Genomic DNA, 22,664 nt, shown 5'->3' with positions numbered 1-22,664 from the left:
CAGTCGTCTGCCGCATCTGCGACTATCTTGTTGCTGAAGATACATTTTAAGTAAATAGTGAAATTATTCCCTTTCAGTTGGAATGGAGATATCAATGCACTGGACAGCGACAAAGTTGGATACTCGTCAACGTCGTTTTCCATAGGTAACTCGATGGCACCATTAACGACTAGAGACCCTCGTTCAATATCCCCAATGCAGTCACCGTCATTTCGTCTCGAAACTCCGACACCGATCAACAATCCGTCTACCATATCCACGATAGACGTTTTACCGCTTGATAATGATAGTTCATAACATAATTTAACAAGATTCAGCGAACTAACGTTGGTTTTCCTATTAAATGTTATTTGTCAACATTTGAAATTATTTAGTCATTGAAAAGAAAACACTGAGCATTTTATTTTTTAGGTCACCTGACACAAAGTGTCATGGTGACCTATCCTAATACCCTTCATCCGGCCTCGTGCGTTGAGCATCGTGCGTCCGTAAACAAGTTAACACTTTCAACTTCTTCTCAAAAACCGCTGACTCAATTTCAATGAAATTTTGCAGAAACATTCCCTGGCCCTGGAATTATACGGTCCCAACCTCCAGGGACCTGAGGGATGGGGCCAAAAGAGGTCAAATTGACTAATATTTTGAAAAAAATCTTCTTCTCATCACCCAGATATGGTAGAATCAAATACTCTTCGTGAATGGAAGCAGCTGAAGGTGCTTTACCAAAATTGTGAATTTCATGACCCCAGGGTCTCACATATTCCCATTGGGAGGGGGTAAAGTTTACTGTAGCTTATATAGGAAAACTATATTTGTGAGCATAATTTGCTTAATTTCCATTGGAATATTTCAAACTTGGTTAGAATTATGAGTGAAAGATGAAAGCTTGATAGTATGCCCAATGTGATCCTAACTGACCCCCAGGGGCCGATGGGCGGAGCAAAAAGAGGTTAAATTTACTTTAATTTCAAAAATCTTCTTCTCAACACATAGATATGGTAGAATCAAATACTTCATGAATGGGAGGCGCATCTTAAGGTGCTTTAATTACTTAAATGAGTTTCGCATTTCTTCCTGGGTAGGACTTTTTTGAGACTTCACTGTTATTTTTATAGAAATATTGTATTTTTGAGCATAACGTTGGTTATTTCCCAATGGAGATAACTTGATAAGAATCATCAGTATAGAATGGCAACTTTGGTGGAATGCATGTTTTGACACCGTCTTTATTCAGTGTCATAATTTCTGTTTTATGACACTTATTGCTGCAGAGGTTTTCAAATTGTTTAGAATTTTTATAAAGATTTTTTAAAGAAATTTTTTAAATAACTTTCACAGCAAAATGATAATTTATGCACAAGAGAGTATGTTAAGCTTTTCAACACAATATATTTCTGTCGGCGTTTTGTATACATCAATGGATTATCGTACCATACTATCATTTTGAGTTACTCACCGAGGGAACATGATATCATACAAGTTTTAAAGCCTTAATAGCTATAACACAATTTACACTTAAATCTTAATTTTCGCAATGATGGTTACTTAACCATTAATACCCTAATTTTTTATATGCTCTCTCGTTTATCACTTTTATTGTTGCGTAAGTTGTATTCTTTATTCCATTCTATGATAGTTTGTATATCACTAAACCAACGTGAAAACTATGAACAAATGCGCATATTGTTTTGCGTCAGTATGTTATGACAGGGCACACAGTGCTCAATCATTTCTGACATATGTATTTGTAATATAGCAGGCAAATATTGTCTTGCAATTTACCAGTTGGTCCAATTCTTAAGCAGTTTTCTGTCGGGCCACGACTGATGTAAATATTCATCCAGGGAGGAAAAATAACTGTCTGATTGGTTTCTGTCCAAATCCAAGAATAGTTGTGCTTGTGAGCCCCGATCCAATAATCTGATTTTATCATCCTTTTACAGAAGAGATAATGATTCCGATATGAATCTATTTATAGTAACATTTAAGGCATCCCCCTCAACGCACGGGCTCATCCGATATATGTATATGTGATTGATATTACACGACATGCAGGTATTAGATGTTTATTTTCTGAAAACTGCCTACAGTTGCAGTACAAACAACGATTTCACAATACAGTACGTATATACTTGTGTGAAGCAGATGTTCTTAGACCAAAACAGTATGGAACGATATTTAGATAAAATTGTAACTATTTCCGTATTATCTAATGCGTTGTGTCATGTCGTACTACGGAATGAAAAAGATTAACAGGCGGATGTCTGTAAATGCCTGCTACCATTTATGGCAATATGTTTTTATACATATTTTTAATCTTTAAAGAGACCGCGATAGCTCAGTCTGTTAGAGTGTTGTCCTACATAATCTCAGGTCAACGTCTCTGATGACGTGATTATATCTTTGACTTTACCCTTATTGCTGCGACTAGTCTCTCGTTTGTTGTGAGTAAGTCATTACATACTACAAGGAGACCCGTTTCAATATTACCCTGATCGTCCACATGGCGATAAGCCCAGAAAACAAACAACCGAATCACCAAGGCAATATTTCCAAAACAGATGATATTTACAAAACAAATAAAAAGAGAACCGAGAAACCCCGTCGTCTAACAGAGCCCAATACAGAACCAGTACATATCTATGTGTAACTTTCTTTGACTAGACAGTGTCCAAAATCTTTATTTAAGGCCTATAAACAAAAGTTATTGCCTTTATTATTCAAAGTAATAAAGTGCTTCCCTAACAACGATAACCTGTCCCAGTTACAGAATGTACACTTATGTAAATACCATACCTGCTCGAGAGGCGCACGCACGTTTCACCAATAGCGCACAGGTTCCCAGCGCATGCCCTCGATAATACCTTCTGATGAACAAAGTTCATCACTGGTGTTGATCTTAATCGTTCACCGATAATATACATCATACTGAACACAACGTGACAATACGATTTTTTGAGAGTCCAATAAATACATGTGTTGAAATAACAGATCAAATGATACATTTTTTTCTGAGATGTCTTATTTTTAAGTTTGTTTTATTTATGAGAATGTCCATCCATGTATGTTATGTAACGTTTATCAAGTGCTTGTATTTAGAGATTGCTTCACATGCTTTAACGGTATCATTGATTGTTAATGTAAATCATTTATATTGTTTGTATATCGAAAGCTTATACAAGATTGTACAAAAGACACACAAGTGAATAACATATTTTGATAAAATACATTTAGAGTTAGATACAGTAGAGCCAACCATTGTATTCAACCGCACGATACAGCAGTAATGCTAAGGGCCAAAATTTCGAAGCCAAAAGGGCAACTGAGAAAAGCCCAAATAAACCAATGTTATCAAATAAATTATCTCTATATTCCAGTTGTTTTGTTTTGGTCATAATGATACCTGTAACATACACATGGTTAATTTCCTCATCAATCATTTTATAACATCATACTACTTTAAAAATTGTAAGATTTAATATTAAAAAAATCTTACCGTATCAACATCGATGTCAGTAGTGAAATTATGCGTCGTGGTCATGAGGGTGCAATGGAGTTCTTCCTTTCTATATACTATACCAGCACATTTATAGACGCCGTAACATTTTCTCATACACTGTAGATATCTGCACGGTCGGATCTCTCTTAGAATAATATTGTTGATTACTGAGTAGCTGGTGTTTCTTAAATAACTACAGTATCCAGTTGTCCATCTAATGGTGCTAATATAATTAACCCACAAACAGGCAAATATAATGAGACCACAGCTTCGAAAAAGTTCCATTAGTCCAAGATCAGTTTAATTCTTATATGGGAAACTGTTGCATTTTCACATTACGAAATATTGGAACTTGATTCCAGTTCACTTCCGTACTGACCAATAAAAGACAAACATTTATTTCAATAAAAACATCTATAACTTCACTTGATATGGCTTACCTCTTAATGACGTTGTTTTTCTCATTGGGCAAAGTCGTATTAAACCTGTGTTAATATTCTACTTAAAAGAGATCATCCGATTACCAGCCTGCTATCATCTCAATGGCTGGCTTTTAAAAGTCAAGTCTCGATAAATAGAAACAAAAAATGCATGATATAGTTTGCGAATATAACACTGTACACCACACAAGAAACGTTCGAGATACATATTACATTGTTTCTTAGAAAAGTATGCTAAGCATTGAGAACAACATGAATATGATTGTTTTTTCTCTCATATCCCGCCATATTGGATAGAGTTTGCCCATGTAAGATAGCTATGTAAGAAAATTCTTTCTCCCACCTCTGCCCATGTAGGATACATATGTCCAATGTGGAACACCCATGGCTCAAATCTATCCCACATGACTACACTCGGTGACCTCAGTCGGCTATTACAACTGACTCAAACCGACGAGTGGATGCTTTATTTGCAGGCTCCGTAATGCGCGACTGTAACATCACAGTTAACATTAACTATAACAATCCTTGTCCAGTGAACACAAATATACGCCGGAGGATCATCTATGACTCTAATTCTGAATGAACACACGCGTGACACTCACACCATTGCAATTTTTCGCGCGCATAAACAATTGACGTCATTATAAACTGGGAAATCCCCTTTTTGTCCACGACATCGCGGCAAGCCTACCCTACCTTAATAAATGATACGGAGTTAAATGTTGTTCAATACAAGTATTTCCATGTATCTATCGCTAATTAAAATATCTAATTTCCAAAAAATAAATATTTTTAATGGTTATTCATATTGCGTTTGTAGTCTGTCATTTTGCTCTCGCGGAAAAATGTAGAATTTTGGAAACGTGAATGGTGGTATTCATGCGCCATTCAGGCACTTGTACCGTGGGATTTTTTTTTTTTTTTTTTACGTCGTGGCGGAAATAATGGGGTGGGAGAAAAATAATCAACCCCTACCCTCAGAGGATGTGACAGAGAAATCTCCAACCCTTGGGGTGATTTTTGTTGTTGTCTAACCCGAGGCTCTATCACAGCCTCAGGGTAGGGGAAGATTCTATTAATCTTATTATTTATTATAATGTAGGATAGGGATATTCCACCCTCGGGATCACAAAATGTGGTAAAAACCCTCGGCAAGCCTCGGGTTTTACCATATTTTGTGACCCCTCGGGTGGAATATCCCTATCCTACATACCCATATAGAAAAGAGTCTTATAATCTTACATGGGCAAACACGTGCGCGGAGTAATCTGTGTTCAGGGGAGACAACTCTTACAGCGTCGACTGCTTGTTTACATCGATCTGTCAGCTGTCATCTGTCATCGTCATCACAACAAGAAAACACGGTTAACACCTACAATCCTGTATCACAGAAACAATCTGAAACTCGCATCAAATCCTTGTTTGCTGATTCTCACATTGAAAATTGCCAAATCACCGTAAATATCACACAAATGTTCCACCACCCAAACGTCGTCGAATCATGGTGATCGACAGCGACTCGGAATAGGAGATCATGTGACGACACGCCTTGAATTTATGAATGAAATTCCTTTGACTTTGGTGACGTCATGTCAGCGTCACAGTATTTTGCAAAATTGTTAAAACACTAAAAAGATACATTTATATATTTCTTAAAATGATCAAATATATGATTTTGATGATAAAACTATATGTTGAATTATAAAAATCCATTCCTTGTTGATTTCTTTGAAGTATTTGACGGAACAATTTCTTTTCGAGGATGTTTACTTACACATACTATATAATCACACAGAGATCATTTCTGGTTTGTTTTTCATCTGCGAATAATATTTTCATCCTGCAATATACCGAAAAATGGTTTGAAGTTTGACGGGGTTACAAAATATGGTAAAACCCTCGGCAGTGCCTCGGGTTTCACCATATTTTGTGACCCTCGGGTGGAATATCCCTATCCTACATACATGCATATGAAAGAGTCTTATAATCATTGGTAGGAAAGAAATCCAGTAACTATCAATCTGGAAAAAAAAACCCATCCGATGTGAATGACAATATTTCCTCTAGAAATCGAAGAAAGTATCGTTTTCCTTCCTACAGGAACAGAGAAGGATAACAGCGTGTTACGTAGCAAGGAATGATATAAATCAACCCTGACGCATGTCTTCACTTCAATCGGTATTCCAAAAAATCGATATCTTTAAATTTTCATTAAAAAATGCAGGTATGGTTCAAACTAGCACATTTAAACGCATTGTTATCAGACATCATGGTGTTATCACGGAAACTATTCAAAGGAATTCTTTAGGAAAAATCAACTGTACACAATAAAGAACATATATAGCCATGGTTGTTTGACTTTCAAACAGCACCATAGTCATTGAACTTTCTTTGAAATGTACCTCACTACATTTTGACCTTTAATTGGTTGGCTCTACTGCATCTTGCTCTAAATCTGTATTTAAATGTGTTATTACCTTAAGCGCCTTTTGTACGATCTTTGAGAAAGCGGCTGATAGACATTGTTGGTGGAATTTAAGTCCCAGATGTTTGCCTTAACATGGCATATTTTAGTTCTTTCCAATAATGACAAGGTTCAGTTTCATTAATAGTTTGGATATATAGTATCTAACTCTGATCTTGTATCTAAAGATGCTTTTTAATTGTTTGTCTTCTGTACAACCCTTCAACGGCAATTTTCCTTGTTCTGAATTTTCTTAAGGTTTCACCATTACCTCTGGAATTACGCCAGATAATACAGAGTGGACAGAAACCGGAAACAGGGGCATCGCTTCTGTGAAAAGGTGTTATATACAAAGATGTGCCTAAAATTTAAAATAGATCTAATAACACTTAGGTAAGTTTAAATTGACTCGTGAACAACAATCAGATTCACATTCGTTTAGAACATGTACATACAGATTATGGAAATGAAAACTTAAATTTGGCTAAATCAGAGGATTGAAAACAGCGCCATTTAGTCCGATTTGAAAAATACGCCATAATGTTCACAATACTGTCAAATACCTACATACGAAAGGTTATAAAACAAATCAACCCTCCATTTTTTTTAAACTTGCGATATTTTGAAATATACTAAAACATATTTGAATATGTCATTCTTTTTCCAATTGTGAAATGTAAATAATCCACAGGCCAGTAATTGCTTTTTTACATTACATATGTTTAGGTGCCGCAAAAACATCAAGAAAATACCAACATGGCAACATAATAATAATTCAAATTCAAACCTTAAAACTAGAGCAAAATATGAACAAACGGAAGATTTACATGGAGACTCCAGAAAAAGTAGCAGGTGAATAAGACCAAATGTTCCGGAAAAGTAGGCGTCTTTTGCTTCATCGACAACACTGGTCAATCCAAGTGTGTAATGTCACGTTCTCAAATGAGTAAATGTACGATGGACGTAGTCAATAAATGTCTCGTTTTTAAAGACAAGACGTCATCAATATCTCTTAAGATTAAATTAAACGACTTTGCAAGATCTTTGTGACCTGTTTTGGTAAGCTCGTCAATAAATTCAGCCTCGTTTGAAAAACAAAACCAAGCTAGCCAACAGAGGAGCACTGTTAATTAAATAGGTATACCTATATTCTGTTGGAATATCTTACCACCAAATTTGACGAAGATATTGCCAACTAGAGACCCAATCATTTTTCATGATTTTGACTTCCGTATATTTCTTCTTTGATTTCGACATCTAGTTCACAACCATAACAAGTTGTCTCATAAAAAAGAACGTAGGTATTCCTTCAGATCGGTAGCCTGGTTTTGAAAATGATATTATTTCATTATTTACCCCCATATACTACATGTAGACCAATATTCTATGTCAGAGGTGTTACAAAAACCTGTCATTGACGCATGTCTTGGCATATGGTCATTTAGTTGAACATGTGGGCCCTTTCAGTGTAAAAGATGAAAATTCAAATGCTATTTTTGTATGATCCTGGGTTGATATAAAAGTCACCGAAGTACACAATCAGACATGAGCTTTCATCTTTTTTCAGTGATTACATGTGACCTATTATTGGCCACAATGTCCGAGTGGCTAAGGCCGTCTATAAACTATCCCTCAAACTCTGGTTCCCGTGTTCGAGGTCTATGTGTGGCATTTGCCAGATACTGGCCTCAGGTCGTAGGTTTTTCTCCAGGAACTCCTGGGCCCGTATTCATGAAACCATTCTCATGCTCAAGCATAGATTTTGTGCTCAAGCAAACCTTTTTATGATTAATCTAAATAATATAAAATAATACAAATGTCAAATTTAAACTTTGAATATAGCTTTGACTTGAAGTCCTTTCAAAATTGTTCATAAAACTTCGGCAAAATCAGCCTTATTTATTAATTTTTAATTTAAACAAGCCATAAGGCTTGAGCACAAAATTCATGCTTGAGCATGAGAATGGTTTCATGAATACGGGTCCTGGTTTCCTTCACCACCCAAACATGCTACGTTTATGAAACAGTAAACCATCATTTATTTCAATCTCTATTGAAGGAAACCTGCAATGGTCATTCGTTGAAAATTATACATATCTAATACATTGTAAGTATTATTTATTTTGTATCTCGGAATACGGATCCTTATCATATGCATATAGATTAATTTGATATTAATAACCGAGTCAAAATGTTTTTGTGGTCCTGATTCGACTGGAAACCAGTGTTCCTAAGAAGACAAAATACCAGTGGTCCTGATCAGGCTGAAGAGCAGCGGTTCTGATCAGACTGGAGATCAGCGGCCCTAATCAATCTAGGGAACAGCAGACCAGAAACTAGTGTTCACAATTAAGCTGAAGACAGTGACTCTGATCAAACCGGAGACTAATGGTCCTAACCAGACAGGAAACTGTATTTCAAATCAGACTTGAGACCAGTGTTCCTGATAAAATTTGAGAACAATGGTCCATATCAGACTAGAAACATCTACACCTGATCAGACTGGTGACCAGTGATCCTGATCAAATGGAAGCCTAGTGGTTCGGGTCAGACTGGAGTCCAGTGGTCAATTTTTATAATTAAAACAAAACCAATTTTCCTAATCAAAATAGATACTAGTGTTCCTACTCAAAACAGAGTCCAATGTTCCTACTCAAAACAGAGTCCAATGTTCCTACTCAAAACAGAGTCCAATGTTCCTAAGCAAACAAGGACCAGTGTTCCTACTCAAAACAGAGTCCAATGTTCCTACTCAAAACAGAGTCCAATGTTCCTACTCAAAACAGAGTCCAATGTTCCTACTCAAAACAAGGACCAGTGTTCCTACTCAAAACAGAGTCCAATGTTCCTAAGCAAACAAGGACCAGTGGCCCTTATCAAAACCGATACCAGTGGTTCTGATCAAAACAGACCCAAGTGGTCTATATTTAAACAAAGACCAGTGGTTCTAAACAAAACAAGGACCAGTGGTCCTCATCAAAACAGAGACCAGTGGTCCTCATCAAAACAGAGACCAGTGGTCTATTTTAGAACAAGGACCAGTGGTCTATATTAAAACAAAGACCAGTGGTCCTAAACAAAACAAGGACCAGTGGTCCTCATCAAAACAGAGACCAGTGGTCTATACTGTCATCTTTCTTTTCCCTTTCATACTGTCATCTTTCTGTTCCCTTTCATCCTGTCATTTTTCTGTTCCCTTTGACACTGTAATCTTTCTGTTCTCTTTCATCCTGGAATCTTTCTGTTTCCTTTCATACTGTAATCTTTCTTTTCCTTGCCATACTGTCCTCTTTCTGTCCCCTTTCATACTGTCCTCTTTCTGTCCCCTTTCAAAGTGCCATCTTTCTGTTCCCTTTCATACTGCCATCTTTCTGTCCCCTTTCATACTGTCATCTTTCTGTTCCCTTTCATACTGTCATCTTTCTGTTCCCTTTCATACTGTCATCTTTCTGTTCCCTCTTATACTGTCATCTTTCTGTTCCCTTTCATAGTGCCATCTTTCTGTTCCCTTTCATGCCGCCATCTTTCCCTTTCATATTGTCATCTTTCTGTTCTCTTTCATACTGTCATCTTTCTGTTCCCTTTCATACTGTCATCTTTCTGTTCCCTTTCATGCTGCCATCTTTCTGTTCCCTTTCATCCTGTCATTTTTCTGTTCCCTTTCATATTGTCATTTCTGTTTTCATGTTGTCATCTTTCATTCCCTTTCATCTTTTTCTGTTTCCTTTCCCTTTCATGCTGCCATCCTGTTTCTGTTTCCTTTCATGCCGCTATCTTTCTGTTCCCTTTCATGACTCCATCTTTCTGTTCCCTTTCATGCTGTATTCCGCTTTCTGTTCCCTTTCATGCTGCCATCCTGTTTCTGTTCCCTTTCATGTCGCTATCTTTCTGTTCCCTTTCATGCCGCCATCTTTCTGTTCCCTTTCATACTACGATCTTTCATTTCTCTTTCATGATTTCATTTTTCTGTTCCCTTTCATGTCGCCATCTTTCTGTTCCCTTTCATGCTGTATTCCGCTTTTTGTTCCCTTTCATGCTGCCATCCTGTTTCTGTTCCCTTTTTTACTGTCCTCTTTCTGTCCCCTTTCATACTGTCATCTTTCTGTCCCCTTTCATAGTGCCATTTTTCTGTTTCCTTTCATGCCGCTATCTTTCTGTTCCCTTTCATGCTGTCATCTTTCTGTTCCCTTTCATCCTGTCATCTTTCTGTTCCCTTTCATCCTGTCATTTTTTTTCTGTTCTCTTTCATCCTGTCATTTTTCTGTTTCCTTTCATATTGTCATCTTTCTGTTCCCTTTCATCTGTCATCTTTCTGTTCTCTTTCATCCTGTCATCTTTCTGTTCCCTTTCATGTCCATCTTTCTGTTCCCTTTCATTTTTCTGTTCCCTTTCATCGTCTGCCTCTTTCTCTCTTTCATTTTTCTGTTCCCTTTCATATTGTCATTTTTCTGTTCCCTTTCATACTCATGTTTCTGTTCTTTCTGCCATCTTTCTGTTCCCTCCTGTCTTTCTGTTCCCTCATGCTTTTTCTGTTCCCTTTCATGCCTGTCATTTTTCTGTTCCCTTTCATCCTGTTATCTTTCTGTTCCCTCTCATCCTGTCATCTTTCTGTTCCCTTTGACACTGTTATCTTTCTGTTCCCTTTCATGCCGCCATCTTTCTGTTCCCTTTCATGCCGCCATCTTTCCGTTCCCTTTCATACTACGATCTTTCATTTCTCTTTCATGATTTCATTTTTCTGTTCCCTTTCATATTGTTATCTTTCTGTTCCCTCTCATCCTGTCATCTTTCTGTTCCCTTTGACACTGTTATCTTTCTGTTCCCTTTCATGCCGCCATCTTTCTGTTCCCTTTAATCCTGTCATTTTTCTGTTCCCTTTCATCTTTCTGTTCCCTTTGACACTGTTATCTTTGTGTTCCCTTTAATACTGCCATCTTTCTGTCCCCTTTCATCCTGCCATCTTTCTGTTCCTTTTCATGCGGTCATCTTTCTGTTCCCTTTCATCCTGTCATTTTTCTGTTCCCTTTCATATTATCGTCTGCCGCCTCTCTTTCATACTGTCGTCTTTCTGTTCCCTTTCATGCTGTCATCTTTCTGTTCTCTCTCATCCTGTCATCTTCCTGTTCCCTTTCATGCTGCCATCTTTCTGTTCCCTTTCATCCTGTCATTTTTCTGTTCCCTTTCATACTGTCATTTTTCTGTTTCCTTTGATACTGTCATCTTTCTTTTCCCTTTCATACTGTCATCTTTCTGTTCCCTTTCATACCACCATCGTTCTGTTCCCTTTCATGCTGTCATCTTTCTGTTCCCTTTCATACTGCCATCTTTCTGTTCCCTTTCATCCTGTCATTTTTCTGTTCCCTTTCATATCATCGTCTGTCGCCTCCCTTTCATCCTGTCATTTTTCTGTTCCCTTTCATATCATCGTCTGTCGCCTCCCTTTCATCCTGTCATTTTTCTGTTCTCTTTCATATTGTCATTTTTCTGTTCCCTTTGACACTGTCATGTTTCTGTTCCCTTTCATACTGCCATCTTTCTGTTCCCTTTCATGCTGCCATCTTTCTGTTCCCTTTCATCCTGTCATTTTTCTGTTCCCTTTCATATCATCGTCTGTCGCCTCCCTTTCATCCTGTCATTTTTCTGTTCTCTTTCATATTGTCATTTTTCTGTTCCCTTTGACACTGTCATCTTTCTGTTCCCTTTTTTATGCTGTCATCTTTCTGTTCCCTTTCATCCTGTCATTTTTTTTCTGTTCTCTTTCATGCTGTCATTTTTCTGTTTCCTTTCATATTGTCATCTTTCTGTTCAGTTCCCTTTTCATGCTGTCATCTTTCTGTTCTCTCTCATCCTGTCATCTTCCTGTTTCCTTTCATGCTGCCATCTTTCTGTTCCCTTTCATCCTGTCATTTTTCTGTTCCCTTTCATATCATCGTCTGCCGTCTCCCTTTCATCCTGTCATTTTTCTGTTCCCTTTCATATCATCGTCTGTCGCCTCCCTTTCATCCTGTCATTTTTCTGTCATGCTGTCATCTTTCTGTTCCCTTTCATATTATCGTTTGTCGCCTCCCTTCATACTGTCATCTTTCTGTTCCCTTTCATGCTGCCTTCCCTTTCATATTTCTTTGTCGTTCCCTTCATACTGTCATTTTCTGTTCCCTTTCATGCTTCATCCCTTTTATATCTTTCTGTTCCCTTTCATGCTGCCATCTTTCAGTTCCCTTTCATATTATCGTCTGTCGCCTCCCTTTCTTACTGTCATTTTTCTGTTCTCTTTCATATTGTCATCTTTCTGTTCCCTTTGACACTGTCATCTTTCTGTTCCCTTTCATGCTGCCATCTTTCTGTTCCCTTTCATCCTGTCATTTTTCTGTTCCCTTTCATATCATCGTCTGTCGCCTCCCTTTCATCCTGTCATTTTTCTGTTCCCTTTCATATTATCGTCTGCCGCCTCTCTTTCATACTGTCGTCTTTCTGTTCCCTTTTATGCTGTCATCTTTCTGTTCTCTCTCATCCTGTCATCTTCCTGTTCCCTTTCATATGTCATCTTTCTGTTCTTTTCTGTCATTTTTCTGTTCCCTTTCATTCATTTTTCTGTTCCCTTTGACATACTGTCACTGTCATCTTTCTGTTCCCTTTCATGCTGTCATCTTTCGTCTCCCTTTCATGCTGCCATCTTTCTGTTCCCTTTCATATTGTCATCTTTCTGTTCCCTTTCATATTGTCATTTTTCTGTTTCCTTTGACACTGTCATCTTTCTGTTCCCTTTGACACTGTCATCTTTCTGTTCCCTTTCATATTGCCATCTTTCTGTTCTCTTTCATGCTGTCATTTTTCTGTTTCCTTTCATATTGTCATCTTTCTGTTCAGTTCCCTTTTCATGCTGTCATCTTTCTGTTCCCTTTCATTGTCATCTTTCTGTTCTTTCATACTGTCATTTTTCTGTTCCCTTTCATATTTTTCTGTTCCCTCTTTCTGTTCCCTTTCATCTTTCTGTCATCTTTTTTCTGTTCACTTTCATACTGTCATCTTTCTGTTCCCTTTCATGCTGCCATCTTCCTGTTCCCTTTTTTACTGTCATCTTTCTGTTCCCTTTTTTACTGTCATCTTTCTGTTCCCTTTCATGCTGCCATGTTTCTGTTCCCTTTTATATTGCCATCTTTCTGTTCCCTTTCATGCTGTCATCTTTCTGTTCCCTTTCATGCTGTCATTTTTCTGTTTCTGTTATTTTTCCTTTTGACACTGTCACTGTCATCTTTCTGTTCCCTTTCATGCTGTCATCTTTCTGTTCCCTTTCATACTGCCATCTTTCTGTTCCCTTTCATACTGCCATCTTTCTGTTCTCTTTCATGCTGTCATTTTTCAGTTCCCTTTCATACTGTCATTTTTCTGTTCCCTTTGACACTGTTATTTTTCTGTTCCCTTTGACACTGTCATCTTTCTGTTCCCTTTCATGCTGTCATCTTTCGTCTCCCTTTCATGCTGCCATCTTTCTGTTCCCTTTCATATTGTCATCTTTCTGTTCCCTTTCATACTGCCATCTTTCTGTCCCCTTTCATGCTGCCATATCTATTTTCCCGTTTATATTACGATATTTCATTGAACGTTCGTACTTTAACCTTTCTTTTCCCTGTGGTATTAACTTTTTGATATTCAATATTGCATCTATACATGTTGCTGATATCAGTTATTTACATATTATGACTTACAAGTGTATTTGATAAAAATCCGAACAGCGACACAGAAGACATGTGATGATCATTCAACAGTGTCGATCTCCCAACGATATTGATTAATTAAAAAATTGTTAAACACGTCACGACTTATGCTGTGATTTAATGAGAAAATAATATCTATATTTCCATTTATCGTGTAATGTTAATTTTTTATTCATTCGGATGTTACAATATCCTACCGTATACCGGGAAATTTTAGCGCAAGTTTGTTTTGGTTTGACGGACTTGCATATAGACCACCAACATAACATGATCCACAAATATTTCTCATTTTTAAAATAATTTCAACATTGACAGATTTCTTCCTCCAACTTAAATGATGTAAACTTTAATCAGCAATAGTAGTATGAAAACTGAACAATAATCTAAACAATGAAAATGATATATCAACGTTTCCTCAATGAATATATTTGCAAATAGTTTATATCATATACATTTGGAACTTTAATTCCAGTTTTCAAACGAAATATGAACGAAAAAAAGTATTTGCAATGAGACTCCTAAGTACATGGATAATAACGCCATGTGTTCTGGAAGGGTAAGCGTCTTCTTATTCCTCGACGACACCGGCCATGTAAATCTTTGTCAATCCAAGTACCATTACGTTCGCAAACGAGAACAACTACGGAACGACTACCCATAATAACGAACATCATTTTTGTTTTGCTGCTGGTTTTTTTTCGCTCAATGCTTTAATTAAAAACATAACATAATTCTGAAACTCACTTTTATTCAAATGATAAATAACTTTACAGATAAAAGCTGTCGATCAGAGTTCGGTAAAAACAATAAGAAAACATCATCAAGACAATATAATCATCATCCAAACTGAAATTCAATGAAATTAGGACAGAATATCAACATAAGAAAGATTAACACGGAGGCTCCTGAAAAAGTACAAGGAAAATACAATAAATGTCCCGAACATGTTAGTGTCCTCTGCTTCATCGACGACACTCGTCATGTAGATCTTTGTCTAAGTAAGTAATGTCACGTTCTCAAATGAGAACATGCTTTACAAAAATTGTACACACAAGAAACTAACAAGCATCAAACACGTCCAGCTTCACATATCACACAACGAATTAGAAAAGCTCACATTGAGATCACTATGACGACCGTGAAACTTTCCCATAATGACCTGTATCTGTTGGTACTAGTTTGTCCGTCAGTTGCCGACTTATTGCACGAGAATTTTGAAAATGGAAACAGGCCCTTGAATACCTATCGAACTAACTGCGATATGTAAACAGGTAACGAATGCAGGCATTATGCTGTCCAGAAATGGAAAATTCACAGTAGGAAAATTGAAACATTACGCTTATCAAACAGCTTGGTGAAAAGCTGTTCATGTCAGTTTCGTAGTTTCGTTTTCATGTCAGATAAGCAGCTGATGTAGAAGATTCTGTCGTATCCTTGATTATCAAATCTGGTGAATATATCCGACGGACATGGCCAATAAATTTCTTGTTATTTAAATACAATAGAGACAAGACGTTATTTACATACCTGAAAATGAAACTAAACGACTTTGTATGACCTCGTATGAAAACAAAAAATAAGTCAGACAACAGTAAGTTCCTATAAGTTGGCCAGTAGTCTGTTGGAAGATCTGACCTCCAAACTCGACGAACATGTTGTGAACCAGAAACTCGATCATATTTTTTTTATTACGTTCTCGGTATATTTTTTTCTAAAATTTGGTCGTAATTTACGCGAAATATACAACAGTATAGTTCACAACTATATATCAGTTATTCAATATTATTATGTTGTGTAAATAGTACACAAGATGTAGATTACGGCCCTTTTATGTCATATAATAACAACTGTCCTATACTATTATCACCAATACATGTTGACAAAAGTATTTTTAATACAAGACAAGTCACTGTTGCTGATATTGTGAAAGGTTTAGCAACAAGGTAGTTTTTTGTAAAGCTGGCATTTTTCGACCAAAAGAGGATTGTTATGTTTCGAAGAATATTGACAGCTTGAAGTATGTTTGTTTTAAATATTTTATGATCTTTCATTTCGCATATATACCGATTTTACATGGCATACAGCTACCGTAAAAGAAATACATCTACGCAATCCAATTGTTTAATGATGCTATAAAAAAACCCGTTGTGGCGTACAGACGAATGGACAATTCATTAGATGCTAAAATGATCGACCGGGCTGCTAAATTACACCGATATTTCTATAATTTATAATAGATGTTTTGTATAGAGCACGAGAACTTGGAATAAGCAGTGTTGGAACAGTTAATATGACTTCAAATCATAAATATGTAATAGATGACACAGTTGGATGGATAGAATGTTTTCTTTTTTGTGCCAAAACTTCATATTGATAGTCATTATTGAAACAATTTTATATGTAAAACAGATATGACGATTGGCATATCTGCTTTAAAATATCTTCTGGGTCAATATAAATTTATTTATTTTGCTGAGATCTATAGTCAACAGTAGAACAGGTGTTTTAAACTAGTAATTCTGGCAGATATAACGATAAAGTTGAGTGCAATGCATATCAAACAATATGCCTATTGGATGCAATATCAAACAGTCTTCATTATCGGAGTTAGATAGGCTGACACTGAGCCAGAGAGGGAATGTGACAGCTTTATTATTTGCCGTCCATTTCCAATCTCCTGCATTGTTTTTTACAGCGCCTGTCCAAAATTCTAAAAAAAAAAGAGAACAAAAATAAAAAACAAACAAAACGAAAGGTTGGATAAGAGAATTGTAGACAAAGCGTCATGGCATTATCTAAAATTCTCTGTATTCAAACGATGCATATCACGTACATTGTAAGACATTTCCTGATGGGGCGATCTTGAGACAAGGTCGACATTGGAAATTATTTATCAGTAACTTTTGCTTTGCTTGGCATCAAATCCATACCATACTTTTTCCAGTGTTAAGAGTCAAAATTTGAAAAGTTTCAAAGCATTGCTCACCCCTGTAATATTTCATGCAATACATAAAACTTATTTTCTAAAATGCATGGAATTTGCAATCCCAATTAAGTGAACGCAGCTTCAATACAACGATGAACCCAATACTCTTTGCGTACTATACCACAAACTCATTATAATTACCCACTTCTATAACAATTGATTTATAACGGCTATACAGGGACGGTTACATAAGTGACACAATAATGACATTGTTGTATATGTAATCAACATTATCATTCAAATGTTATTATGATACATAGTATATTAATTTAATTAGTTATTCTGGGTCTACAGAAAAAAAAACCACTTGGTCAGTCACCGGGACTGATTTATTTCAACGAGGCATTTTAGATGTATCATAACTTGGTAAAGAAATGTGTCATTGCTTTTGACCTTAAAACATTTAACATCAATGGTTTACACAAGGTCTGTAAGCTAAAGAAATAATTGTACTTAAATCCGAAAGGAAGGAACACATAAAGAGATACCGTTCAAATCAATATGACGTCTAGCAAATTAATGACATTAAAACGAAACTTGTCTTAAATGGGCTTTTAAAATCCAGAACTAACACGTACAATTATGACACCGTCTATTGTACTTGCTTCAACTACGACTGTTTAGAAAAGCCAACGTTCATCACGTGATGTCAACTGTCCAATGGAATGAAAAGAAAACATTCCGATGTAATGTTATATGCTTTCATAGTATCATATTTGTATAAATACACATAGCATTTCTATTTACCATGTAATAAGGCTGATGCCTTATTATGTAGAAAGTTATTTATTTCTTCTGTTGATACTGAAACCAAACTGCCTCCTTTTGTTTCACATTGGACCTAAAAGAGGAACAAACATGGTATCAAAAATAAGGAGCAAGTACGCATTCTGTTCAGCACTTTCATATTCATGAATAGAGAAATATATCAAAAATATATGTACACTTTCATTTTTTCGATACATGAAACGTACCTAATGAACCGAGATAACAGTTAATGATGGAATAATTCTATATATAACACAGTACGATAAGCAACTAATCACGCTGTTATGTTGAAATAATCTTATGTTTAATTCAGATATGATATTGATCACAGAATTATGATGGTAATATCCTGTATGTAATAATACAGATAGTTACTGATCACAGAATTATGATGGTGATATCCTGTATATAATAATACAGATAGTTACTGATCACAGAATTATGATGGTAATATCCTGTATGTAATACAGATAGTTACTGATCACAGAATTATGATGGTAATATCCTGTATGTAATACAGATAGTTACTGATCACAGAATTATGATGGTAATATCCTGTATATAATACAGAATTACGTTAATATCCTGTATGTAATGCAGACACGTTACTGATTACAGAATTATGATGGTAATATCCTGTATGTAATACAGACACGTTACTGATCACAGAATTATGATGGTAATATCCTGTATATAGTACAGACACGTTACTGATCACAGAATTATGATGGTAATATCCTGTATGTATAATACAGAATAGTTACTGATGTACAGAATTATGATGGTTATGATGGTAATATCCTGTATGTAATACAGACACGTTACTTATTACAGAATTATGATGGTAATATCCTGTATGTAATACAGACACGTTACTGATCACAGAATTATGATGGTAATATCCTGTATATAATACAGATAGTTACTAAAATTATGATATCCTGTATGTAATACAGTAGTTACTACACAGAATTATGATGGTACAGAATTATGATGGTAATATCCTGTATGTAATACAGATAGTTACTGATCACAGAATTATGATGGTAATATCCTGTATGTAATACAGATAGTTACTGATCACAGAATTATGATGGTAATATCCTGTATGTAATACAGATTACTGATTACAGAATTATCACAGAATTATGATGGTAATATCCTGTATGTAATACAGATAGTTACTGATCACAGAATTATGATGGTAATATCCTGTATGTAATACAGATAGTTACTGATCACAGAAGTATGATGGTAATATCCTGTATGTAATACAGACACGTTACTGATCACAGAATTATGATGGTAATATCCTGTATGTAATACAGACACGTTACTTATTACAGAATTATGATGGTAATATCCTGTATGTAATACAGACACGTTACTTATTACAGAATTATGATGGTAATATCCTGTATGTAATACAGATAGTTACTGATCACAGAATTATGATGGTAATATCCTGTATGTAATACAGACACGTTACTGATCACAGAATTATGATGGTAATATCCTGTATGTAATACAGACACGTTACTGATCACAGAATTATGATGGTAATATCCTGTATGTAATACAGATAGTTACTGATCACAGAATTATGATTAATATCTGTATCAGATAGTTACATCACAGAATTATGATGGTGATATCCTGTATATAATAATACAGATAGTTACTGATCACAGAATTATGATGGTAATATCCTGTATGTAATACAGACACGTTACTGATTACAGAATTATGATGGTAATATCCTGTATGTAATACAGACACGTTACTGATTACAGAATATCACAGAATTATGATGGTATATCCTGTATGTAATACAGATAGTTACTGATCACAGAATTATGATGGTAATATCCTGTATGTAATACAGATAGTTACTGATCACAGAATTATGATGGTAATATCCTGTATGTAATACAGACACGTTACTGATCACAGAATTATGATGGTAATATCCTGTATGTAATACAGATAGTTACTGATCACAGAATTATGATGGTAATATCCTGTATATAGTACAGACACGTTACTGATCACAGAATTATGATGGTAATATCCTGTATATAATACAGATAGTTACTGATCACAGAATTATGATGGTAATATCCTGTATGTAATACAGACACGTTACTGATCACAGAATTATGATGGTAATATCCTGTATATAATAATACAAATTGCACTGTTTGATAATCATATCCTCCTTCATATAATATATATATATATATATATATATATATATATATATATATATATATATATATATATATATATATATAATACGATAAGCTTCTGATAGCAGTAGTATAAAACATTTTATGTATCTGCACACTACGACAAGAAACGACACAACAATGAATATGAATGAAAAAGGCCACCCTTAGAGAGAGGGTGACTTTCTATTTATTTATGAAATTAAAAACATATCTTACAGTTACATAAACCATAAAATGAACAAAAGATTATTTTTTAGTAATTATAATAAAACGCCAATGTGGGGTTAACAAAAAAACCGCCACAATTGCTTATAATAAATAACGTTACTATAGAACAGATGATAGGGTGGAAGTAGGTGGGTAAATTTTGCATAACAAATGCAAATCCACTCCACTAAATGAAATACGTATTGCTACAATTAAAGATGGCTGCGTTATGAGAGAGGTCTCAGCATCCGCGCGAAAGTAACAAACCAATCAGATGACCGATGGCCCTCTAATTCAAGGGACAGAACTCTTAGTTACTTTTGGAAAGAAAATCAAGGGAAATAACTCGAATATCTATTGAACAAAAAATTCGACAATAAAAATATCTTGTATAGTGTTTCCGATACATAAATTAAGCTAATGCCTTAGCTGCCTTCTATCACCCAATGCAGCATTTACTCGCTTATTTACTGATTTTCTTTCAAAGTGAATTAATTCCAGCTTCGCTCTTCCATCCAAGATTACCTGCTTTCTGCAGCTCTGTGGTCAGTTTCAACAAAGCTTACCATGCATGTCTTTCCATTCTAATATGACCGAATAAATTATGATAATCGATTTTTATAGATTATCACCTTTCAGTATTATTACAGTATAATGCGCCCTGTGATTGCATTTTACATGCACCTTGTATACCTTATTCTCATTTGAGAACGTGACATTACTTACTTGATTTGACTAAGGTTTACATTACGGATTTTGTCGCAGATGAAGCAGGAAACACTTACTCTTCTGGACTACTTGGTCTTAGCCTCCTTTTCATTTTTTATGAGCCTCTGTGTAGATATTTCTGTTTTTCATAGTTAGGATTATGATTATGTTGACATGTTGGGTTTTCCTTGTTATATGAACAGAGAGGTTGACTATAGACTGACTCGAATGAGACGTAAGGAATATTTAATATACACCCGTCTATGATACTCAGTTCCACAAGTGAAAAAATGGTAAAGGAAGGGATATGGAACATCAAAATTTCCACTTTTACAACAAGACAATAAAGCATTGAGCAGAAAAAAGGTATAAAAAACTAAAGCCACTTGAACGAGTTCTTTCTGTTTCTCTAGACTTTCTTTTCAAACAAAAAATTACTTACCTTTGCTTCATTCCATGACCGCTTTTCATTACTAAAGAAATAACAATTAGATTGGAACATCAACCAGTCAGTAGGACAGGTGGTCACTGCAATATCAAGCATACATTTATATCAGTTTGTTTTAAATCTACACGCACTTTAACATGTTATGTGAATGCGTGAAAGTTTAAATATCTTTTGTAATGAGATAATGTGAGAGATAAACAATTCGGTGTGATAACCTGTTATTTTAACGGCTGAATCAAATATAATCGAAAACCGCAAATCATTACTCGAATAAAAAAATATAGAGAATTGCCAAAAAAGCATCCGGTACACCAAACAATTTAGCTATTACCTTCTTCTATGCAAACACCTGTTCCACTTGATAACGGAACACATGTATCGTTGATTCCACAAATCTGTTGAGCACAAGGCCCTAACACTAATTCCTGTAAAGAAGGTATATTGTTTTACTCTATGTAAGGTAAATACTTAAAAAAATAAGCAAATAACAATGTAAACGCATTCTTGATTTAAACTCACATTCAATGAAAATAGGGGAAATATGGACAAAAGAAAGATTTACATAGAGGCTCGAGATAGTTCATGGATAATAAAACTAGGTCATCCGGAAGTAAACGTGCCTTCTGATACATCGACGACACCAAGTATGAAAATCATTCTAATTTCAAGTCAATAATGTCATGTATCCAAATGAGAACAATGTAGGCAACGCTATGTCACTATATAGAGCACCACAAACGTTCAACTTCATATCGCATAAGAGTTTTTTTCAATGAATTATGATGACTTATAAACTTTCCTCCTTAATCTTCATCAATTTGCACAACTCAAAACCCATGTTTTCATCTAGCATGAAAACAGACAGTATACATTTGTAACAGATCCTTGAATATCGGGTTTTCTTTATGTAAACATCCTTGATTTGGGATGCATGGTTGTTGCCATCCAGAGATTGAAAATTACCAAAAGGGAAAATAATATCTCCACGTTTTATATACAACCCGTTGACAGATTTCGTTGTAGGAAAATATAATGTAAGCGGCCGATGAGAAAACATCTGCCGACTACTTGATTTTCAATAAGGATTGGTAAATATGATGGACTTGACTAATATTTTTACTGTTGCACTAATCATGTACATGTACCTTTGATATTTGCAAACGACAGCAAAGCGTCATCAGCCTTTTTCGGTACC

The sequence above is a fragment of the Ylistrum balloti genome, unplaced genomic scaffold, assembly GCF_031769215.1.
Source record: "Ylistrum balloti isolate Yb309-2 unplaced genomic scaffold, AGI_CSIRO_Ybal_v1 Utg370590, whole genome shotgun sequence".
In the NCBI taxonomy this organism is placed as follows: Eukaryota; Metazoa; Mollusca; class Bivalvia; order Pectinida; family Pectinidae; genus Ylistrum; species Ylistrum balloti.
The sequence above is the reverse complement of the archived record's forward strand: the minus strand, read 5'-3'. Positions refer to the sequence as shown.